Source organism: Petaurus breviceps, unplaced genomic scaffold (assembly GCF_028583685.1).
Source record: "Petaurus breviceps papuanus isolate PSGF00001 unplaced genomic scaffold, PetGlider_PUasm1.0 90730, whole genome shotgun sequence".
Taxonomy (NCBI): Eukaryota; Metazoa; Chordata; class Mammalia; order Diprotodontia; family Petauridae; genus Petaurus; species Petaurus breviceps.
This window is the reverse complement of record NW_027187324.1, coordinates 10,387,404-10,397,515: the sequence shown is the minus strand read 5'-3', so window position 1 is coordinate 10,397,515 and position 10,112 is coordinate 10,387,404.

Sequence of the window (10,112 nt, the reverse complement as noted above, 5' to 3'; positions counted from 1 at the left end):
CAAGAGAGTAAACAAGTACAGACTCTGGGATGGTAAGAGTTCTCCGGATAAAAAGTAATAAAAGATTGAAACAGCAGTTCATCCACATACAGCGAGGTAACTTTGGGCTTAGCTATGGGCTTAGCTATGAGAGCGTCACAGGAGATTTTAATACGAGGAGTTTTGATGGATCTGCTGGGGTCAAAACCACTTTGGATGGTATTCAAGAAGAAATTTATAAAAAGAAAAACTAGAAGTATTTAAGGTAATGCATTAAAGAATCCTATAATTAAAGGTCATAAGAAGTGGGAAATGTAATATATATATACTTAAGCCTGGAAGAACAATCCTATATAAATATGGAAGAGAAGAGAGAAAAGAAAAGTATAGTGATAAAGTATGCACTGGCAATCTGTTTCTATCACATTTTAGTAACTGAAATGTGTCCTTTCAGTTTCCTCAACTGAAATACTGGGGGAATTTTTGAATTTTTATCAACTGCATAGCTAGATTTTGAATCTAATTCATAGACATGTTCACACATTGAAAAATATGACAAAATCTCTGTTGTTTATCTGTATAGTGGTTCATGAACCTTAAAGTGCTATATAAATACTATTATTGTTGTTGTTTAATAAGGTAAGCCTGAGACTGGGTTGTGGGGGGTCCTCATCCTGCCATTGTTATTACTATGAGACCAAATAACCAAGCTCTGTTATGACTTAACTACATTGATCATTGACAATTCATCTCAAAGGTTTACAAAAGAAGAATGAATACTTAATGCATTAGTACAAAGAACCTAATTAATATGAACTTCTACAAATATACCAAATAATGATGATGCTTATTTGGTATAAAAAAAAAAACTGCCCAAAGGCAGGATGCCTTTAAAAAAAAAAAAAGATAGGTCATGGGTAAAAACAACATTGTGTGTTGAGGTTGTTTTGATTTCAAAGCTGAGCCATCCAGGGATGCTCCTGTAGTTCCAGTCTGGTCAGAGTATACTGAATGATGATCTGACACTACATTAACTTCAGGTAAGGGGGATGGATGAAAATGGGGGACAGACTGGATTAAACAATGTGATTGGCTCGATTTTGATGCAGTGTAAACTTTAACGTTCTCTGAAATATGGTATGCAGGAAGTCTCCACAAGATGCACCCTACTGCAGCTTTTTGAAAGGCAGGAACAGTTTTCAAGTGGGTTCTGTGAAAACAAATGACATCATTCCTGCATATGCTGAAACGCTGCAGCCCCACTGGAACATTTTCCCCTTTGCTCTCTGTGTGTCTGACTGCAGGGCTTAATGTTCTCATGCTGCACATTTAACTGGCTAAGACTTTCAGGACTAACCTTTCATTGTGACTTTTCTCTAAAAATAAGAAGTCAAAAAGAAAAGACAGTGTTATGAGCATGTTCATTTAAAATTAGATTTAAACACTGAGGCTGTTAGGATACCTGAGGACTTGACAGTTGGTAGGAAGAATCCCACAGATGGAAGCAAACATCGGCAAAACATTGGGGAATGTCACTGTTGGGATGATGGCACTCACGGCATATGCCCTGGGTTGCTTTGGGATAGACTTGTTCTTTACTGTAAATTGCTGATGATTGGGAGAGCTCTGATTTCCATCCTTCTCCCTTTTCTCCCTCCCAACCCAGGGTTAGCATTGCTGGCTGGAAAAGTAATCAGTGATTTGTTACACTTTGGACAGACTGCTAGGGGCTATGCTTATACATTGTCTGAGACATGCATAGCTCCCAGAATGTAAGAATTTTTTCTGTGTGAGCATTAAAAGCTGGATATGCTGTTGCAATTGAAGAAACAGAACACTTTATGTGTTTAGGAAAAACCAGCATTGGGTTACCTGACTTCTTTGCCCATCTGTTCCAAAAAAAAAGATGTTTTAAACTGCTAAAGATGCCTAAAAATGCAGTAGTAAAACTTCAATTAGGATGAGAAACTGATGTAAGTTTCACATCAAAGCATTCATTTGTTTGATCACCTAACTCTTCGAGTTATTAAAGTTAGATACTACAGCAACCAATAGGAATGACAACTGTGATTGGGAAGAATGGAAGTGGGAAACCCATCTGATTTCCTTTGACACTGTTATAAGCCATCAGGCCTGCCTCTTTCTTTTCCCAGAATCAGCTTCCTGACCTTGTTCTAAAACAGAAGTTCTCAACCTTTTTGTTTTTTTGGTGGAATGGATCCTTTGGTGGTCTGGTATGGCCTATGGTTCCCTTCTTAAAAGATGTTTTCAATGCTTAAAATACATAGAATTACAAAAGAAAACTATATCAAAATATTTCCCCCTATTTATTATTTATTTATTTTTAGTTTTCCCTTTCTTTTTAAATTTTGAGATTCAGATTTTCTCCCTCCCTCTTCCCCTACCCACTGAGAAGGCAAACAATACAATATGAATTATGCATGTGAAATCATGCAAAACATATTTCCATGTTAGCCATATCACCAAAAAAAGGGAAGGAAGGAAGGAAGGAAGGAAGGAAGGAAGGAAGGAAGGAAGGAAGGAAGGAAGGAAGGAAGGAAGGAAGGAAGGAAGGAAGGAAGGAAGGAAGGAAAGAAAAATCATACTTAAATTTATACTGTTCATCAGATCTCTCCCTGGAGGTGAAGCATTTTTTCACCATAAGTCCTTCAAAATATTTTTAAAACAAGAGTTATAAGCTCCCATGAGGGTAAGACTGTGTCTGCTGCTCATTTCTATATCCCACATACTACTTTGGACATAGTGAGTACTCAATCAATGTTTACCAAATCCACAGTGGATCAACTGCTCACTAATTCATTTCACATGTTCTCCGTGACTACCATTAGAGCCTAGAACATCATCAGATGGCAAACAATAATGAACAAGGGGAAAAAAAAGACAATTGAGTAAGATATTATTAGTTAATTATATTTTGCTCTTGTTATATTATGCTTTGTAATATATATATATATATATAAGTTTCTTAGGAAACTTTTCACAATTAAGTGATAGCATCTATTAAACAATGATTCTTGCTTCTCTCTCTAACTTGAAACAACCCTAATAGCAATAATAATAGAAGTAGCAGAATTTATACACAGGTTTAAGGTTTTATAACATCTTATCTTATTTGATCTTCTCAACATCCTTGTGAGGTAGGTACTATTATGTATTATCCTCATTTTACATATAAAGAAAATGAGAAAAGTGATTTGGTCATAGTCAAACAACTAGATAAGAATTGAGGCTGGATTTAAGTTCAGGTCAATCCACTAGAGAAGGCAGCTAGGTGACATAGCAGACAGAGTACTGGGCCTGGAGTCAAGACGATCTGAGTTCCAATATGGCCCCAGATATTTATTAGCTGTGTGACTCTGAGCAAGTCACTTAACCCTGTTTGCCTCAGTTTCTCATCTGTAAAATAAACATGGGAATGGCAAATCACTCCAGTATCTTTGACAAGCAAGTCCCAAATGGGGTCACAGAGAATCAGACACAACTGAAAACAACCCAGCAATAACACTCAGCTGTTCATCTAGCTGTTCTCTCCAATGAGAATTAAGATCCCTCCTCTGTTCTAGGTCACTGAGGCTACACCATACTTTTGGCAACTCTGAGCATAGAAACCTTAGGGATCATCTTGGAAACTCATAATAGTGGACAATGTATAATGGCTGCCGTGCATACAAAATAAGCTAGTCATTAGGCTGAACATCAGTGAGCATAAAAGTGAATCAAGTCAGAGTAGAACAGGAAAGAAAAGTATGTGAAATAAGTGTGTAATGGGCCCGTTACCCTTGTTACACATGCAAGCTCAAAGGGAAAATGCTTGAGTAAACGAACATGGTTTTATTAAGCGAGAGGCAGTGTGATACAAGACAGAGACCCTAACTGGGAGCCAACAAGACCAGGGTTCTTGCCTATGATATATACTAACTGTGTGGCCAGGCACAAATCACTACCTCTCAGTGCCTAAGGCAATTTTCTAAGACTTATAAATTGCACACTCGTTTCTGATATACATTAGCTGAAGAGATTTCAAACCAAGAGTTCCCCACACTGATAAAATCACAGGTCTAAAATCTTCCCCACCCCCCAAAAAAAACCCTGGATATTGTTAAATAGGGTGATAATTTGCATTTTATTCATTTTGCATTTTATCCCTCAATGTAATTCTTCATTCCATTTTGAATTGGAAAAAAAAATTCTGTATCTTCCCCTCAATACTTAATGTTTTGAAAAATAGAAATTACAGCTGCACTTAAAGACCGAAATATTTTTCCTTTTTACAATATTTCCATTTTTTCCAATGGCAACAACTTTTTCAATGTAACATTTTGTCTTTTATAGAATTGATAAAAGACAAATTCAAGTACATGGAACAGACTAAAGAGAGGAGATAACAAGGTTGCCTTCTTCTATCGATTCTCCACCTATTAGCTGTCTCTTTCTATTTTCTTAATTTCCTATTTTTGTCTCCTTTCCACCTTCCCTGCACTGTTGGCACCAGCAGGATATGAATTGGGGGTAGAGGACCTATTTTGAACTTCCCCTAGACCAGGGGTGGGGAACCTGTGGCCTCAAAGCCACATGTGGCCCTCTTGGTCTTTGAGTGTGGCCCCAAAACTGTGCTAAAGGACCTAGAGAGTCACAATGTTCTCTGCCACTGCCCTAGACTAACAGTGCTTAAGCCTCAGACATGGAAATAAAATGAACCTTTTCATAACTCTACTTCTTGCTTTTGTCTTTCATAAACATTCTGGCATATGCATACTGACACTTTCATATGCATTATCTATTCTGCAATTCCTCATGTAAAACATTTTTTTTTTTAGTCTAAGGAGGACTTTTCTGGAGTGTTAAAAATTGCTGAAGGGGAAGTGTTGGGAAACAGATTCCAATTAACTTTGTCACTGATTGCTGTGTAACTTTGGACCCTTTACTGCTATCTAGTAAATGGGATGAGACTCTCAAAGATTAAGGTTGGCAAGGATGTGGTACAAATACTTGCAAAGCTCTTTTAGAATCCTTTGTGTGCTTCCCACCCTTTACTTCCCTCATACACACATTCAGTGAGCTGTAAATGAAGACATTGTGGGAGTTACATGTGGGGTAGGAAGGTGGAAAATCGCCATTTCCTCCTTTCTGATTTTAAATTTCCTGTGAAGCAACTTCATATTTTAATACCTCTTTACCTTATATCAGCAGAGAAAACTACGTTTAATCTCTCTTCTCTCATATCTTCTGAATTTAATGAAAATGCTATTTAAGTATTTGACTGTGAAATATAAGTCAATATGGTTCTTTTATATTTTAAATGTTTCATACCCATATCACTGACATGCTATCAAAAGAAATCCTTCTTTTGTACCTGTAAAATCCTTTTTTTCTTATGCCTTTCTAATCTTTTCCTTTCTTAGGAAGTGCTTGTGAAAAGCAGAGTTTGGTCTACTTTCAGCGACCTCTCACATAATTTCTTTGATTAATTTTAATCCATATTTTAATTTTGTTCTGGATCAGAAAACAATTTCTCCATGTAGTTACCAATGTCTTAATGCTCTTTTTTTCCCAATTAACCAGCACTTTTTTTCTCTACCTTCTCTACTTTCTGTACCTTTCCCTACTTCTCTAACCTTAATAGGGGGGAAAAATCCATCTTGTAACAAAAATACATAGTCATGCAAAACAAATTTCCCACAATGGCCATATCCAAAAATGTGTGTCTCATTCTATATATTTAGTTCATCATTTCCTTTTCAGGAGATAAATATCATTTTTCATCTTTGGCCCTCTGGAATCATGGTTGATTATTCCACTGATGAGAGGAAACCTGGCTAGTTTTTTTACTCTAAAACTATTGAGACCATCTTCAAAATGTGGTTGCCTCAGAGGCAACGGCTGTCAACTAGTGAACATTTTCCTCATTTCTTGAAGACAAAACTTCCACATGCTGCTACAGCATTACTATTTGATAATTGGCTAGTGGCTCATCATTGGTAACTCAAACACGGGAACTGTTCAGCTGAATCACCTTGAGGTTTCCTCAGTGTTTATTATTGAATAGCCTTCTGCTACAGCTAAGTGAATCTCTTTTTGTTAATCTTTTAAATGCCTACAAGTATCTCAGTTTTGTTCCATTATAAAAGCTAAACCACCTAGAGAAAGACAGACCTGAGTCTGTCCCAGTTCATAAACACTGTATACTTAATATAGCAGACCAAACCACTTCAGTGATGGGAAACGATTAACGGGAAAAACATTTTTGTAGCAAGTATCTTCTATAAAGGTCTCTTTTCCAAGATACATAAGAAACTGGTTCAAATTTATAGAATAAGAGCCATTCCCCAATTTACAAAAGGTAAAAGGATATGAAAAGGCAGTTTTCAAGGGAAGAAATTCAAGCTATCATTAGCCATATGAAAAAATGCTCCAAATCACTAATGATTTGAGAAGTGCAACAATTGTTCCTTTCCATTGCAGGAGCACTGGTGAATTTGTGGGGAAAAAGAGGAAATTACATGTTGGTGGGAAGGAAGGGCACACTGTAAGAAAATACTACTACTAATACATTTTAATATAGCTATAAATATAGCCATTCTGGAAAGCAGTTTAAACTATGTTAGAAAAGTTATTAAATTAGGTATAACCTTTAAACCAGAGATACCATTCACTATCTCTGACACAGTGGATAGAGCTCCAGGTCTGGCCTCAGGAAGACCTGAGTTCAAATCTTGCTTCAAATACTAGCTGTGTGGTCCTGGGCAAGTCACTTGACCATATCTCAGTTTCTTCATCTGTAAAATGAGTCAAAGAAGGAAATGGCAAACCACTCCAGTGTCTTTGTCAAGAAAACCCCAAATGTGGTCATGAAGAGTTGAACACAACTGAAATGACTACATACAACTACCACCACTTCTAGGTTTTTACTCCTATTTGTTCTTAACGTTTTCTACTCATTAATGTTCCTATTACTGCAGTTTTTTATGACATGCCTGGCTTTTTTTTCTCTATTCCTCTATACTATGCTTCTATTCTTACCTTCAAAATAGTTTTTTCTTTATAATATAGATGCTCTACTATTATTCTAAAACTATTCCATAATTGTAGTTTGGAGAACTAATGTGAATCATAACATTTTCATGAGATCTAATTCTCATATTGTGCTCATCCCATGTGAGCACAGATACTGGAAGTTACACAGAAAAAGTGCCTCAAAAGAAATCAGAGCTGTTCTGATTATTAGTAATAAACTGAGAAGCAGAAATAAGCTGAACACAGAGATAAAGACTGAACTGTTCACTGATTATCTTGTATAGTTAATGCTTTTTGACTCCTAAGGATGCTCTAGCTCAGATGGAATCTTTATGTAAAGCAGCCTCTTTAAAAAAAAAATAAACCTCTAACTTCAAAATCAATAAAATGAATTTTTATATTCCTCTGTAGTATTATTTATTTTGTTCCAACTCACTTTCATTTTAACTACCAGATACTGGTATAACTCAAGTCCACCTCTTCTGAACAATCTTCCTTTCCCCCAACCCTCCCCAACATAGGACATCTGTCATAAAATGCTAGATCATGTCAAATAATTTGGGAGCTATGATCAATAGAGTGAATTATGCTTACCTTAAATTAAATTAAATTCTACCATCTTGTTTGTCCACTTGGTATTTTTATTTCTGATAATTAGAGGTAAATAGAGAGCTGGCAATATTCTCTGTAATACTTTACAAAACAGAAATAAAACGAAAATAAAATTCTGAACTGTCCTACATCTGGGTAAAAGGCAACCTTTATAAGCCCCTGGGAAGTTTGCTTCTACATAAAGGTTTTATTTGTTTGCTTGTTTGTTTTATTCTATGACATAAATTTTAGTATAGTGTCATATACATAGTTAAGCATTTAATATATTAATACCTGCTGACTTGGCTTGTTAACTTATTTTTCTACTTTTGCAATAACTGATGATCACAGGATAATAGATTTAAAGATAAGAGGAAACTCAAAGATTTACCTCCTGATTTTACAGATGAAGAGACTAAGGCTCAGAGAGATTAAAAGGCTTGCCCAATATGGTTACCTAGGTCATAAGTGTCAGAGGTGGGATCTAAACTCGTCTTCTTCACTAGAGGCCTTTTACCCTATCCATTATGCCACCCTAATAAAACTTTCCTCATTAAAGATTTCCTAGATATTAGCTTTGTAGACCTATGTAGAATGTTTTGAACGTCCATCACTAGTGAAAGATCCACCACCTTCTCCGGCCAAAAGTGGCTGACTACTCTTGGTTACTCCATGGCCAACCACATGGGACATGTAGTCCATCATTAATAATGATAATTTAGATACCGATGTTGCCGTTCTAGAGATATGGGCTGTTCCTAGGAGAAGATCTTCCAGGCCCAGATTGCCTCTTGAGGTCCAGAAAACACACGGAACTAAGAGATTTTGACAGTACTGATTTACTTTGAGAGATTTCCAGGATTTAAGATTAGTATTTTCATGAAATTTCCCCTTGGGACATTTCTAACCTGGGTCCAAAAGAGCAAGAATATGTATATATCCCCAGGGCTAAGGTTCTTTGATACTGGAGATGTAAACTGAGTACCTTAAAAGCCAAAATTCCTAAATGACTAACTGGCTGGGATTTCCTTTTGTGGCATTTTCTAATCTATAGCTTTAAGCAGAGATTATTCATTGTCAAACCACTGCTATAATATATTCCTTATTGTATCCACTACCTTGAAATTATCCGAACATTTTTCTTTTCAAGAAGATCATTTAAAAAACTTGCATCCACAAATGTTCATCAGTCTTCAAAATGTGTTATACTCTGTAGGCCTAAAGGGTAACATACAAGTTTTTCCTTACTGCAACAACACACGGGCTTCTACAATTGGCAATTCCAAGGACAAACTAATGTACTAGGAAGAAAGGGCAGAATAGTAAATTTCTATTGGGACTTCTACATGATTTACTTCTGTTTCAATTTATTTCTTTTAGGCCCTGGGCATATGTTAACTGACATGGTGACTTAAGGATATGGCTCTTATAAAGATCTACATAAAAGTAAATAAAGTCTGTGATACTGAACTGTGGTGGCAAAATGAAAAAGGCATCTGGGAACAGTCAAAAGAACACTAGCAAAGTATATTTTACCTGAGGACCAACACTGGTGGTAGGTTCTTAAAAATAAATGGGGAGGCACAGAAAGAATTTATGCAGTATCCAGGTTTAAAAGTTTTGTAATTGTGTTCTATGCCTTTTCCCATCAGTTACTGTTTTCTCCAAACCATGTAAATACAACATTCCTATTGATCACATTATCATTCTGAATCACAAATGCCTCACCATCATCTCTGGCTTTAGGCTGAAAGGAAAAGTGAACAACAAGGGAATATAAGGTAAAAAAGCTTACACGAAAGATTTTAAGAGAAAGGAAACAAACAAAACAAAAAAAAAAAACCCAGGGCACAAGCAGATATATCAAAAAATCATCCTAAAACTTGAATGAAGGGGAAATATTGAATCCTCAAAGAGAGTCTGAAGCTTTTAGCAGATATCATATGACAAAAGAAAGGAAAGCAATGCCTAATGAAACATAGGATCCAGTGGAAAACAGAGAACGTGGAACAATAACAAGAAATCTCAGGATGGTTCCAAAGAGAAATGAAATCCATAAGAGATATGGGGCACTTGGGTTCTGGGTTTATTCTCTCATACCAAGTTAGATTATCAGGTTAGATCCCCGGGATTCTCCTACTAATTCTCCCCACCCCTGTATCCAGAAGTAATACTGAAAAGGTTGGGACAGGGGATCTCCCTAAAACTTTTGCTCACGACTTCCCCTCCCAATCTGGTCTGTCTTCCAAAATCCCTTCAACCAACCTCTGATCTCGCTCCCGTATCAATTAACCAGTTAACATCCATTGGTTTTTACAAAGGAATATTTACTGAGAAAATATATGAAGGATAGAACTACAATAACATCCTCCCTAAACTGATGCATACTCTACCTTCTACACATCCACTCAATCTCTGGAGAAGGTGAATTCATACAGGAGACCACCAAATATTTACCCCACCAAATTCATTTCTGAATAAGGCATAGCCAATGGACTCGGTTACTC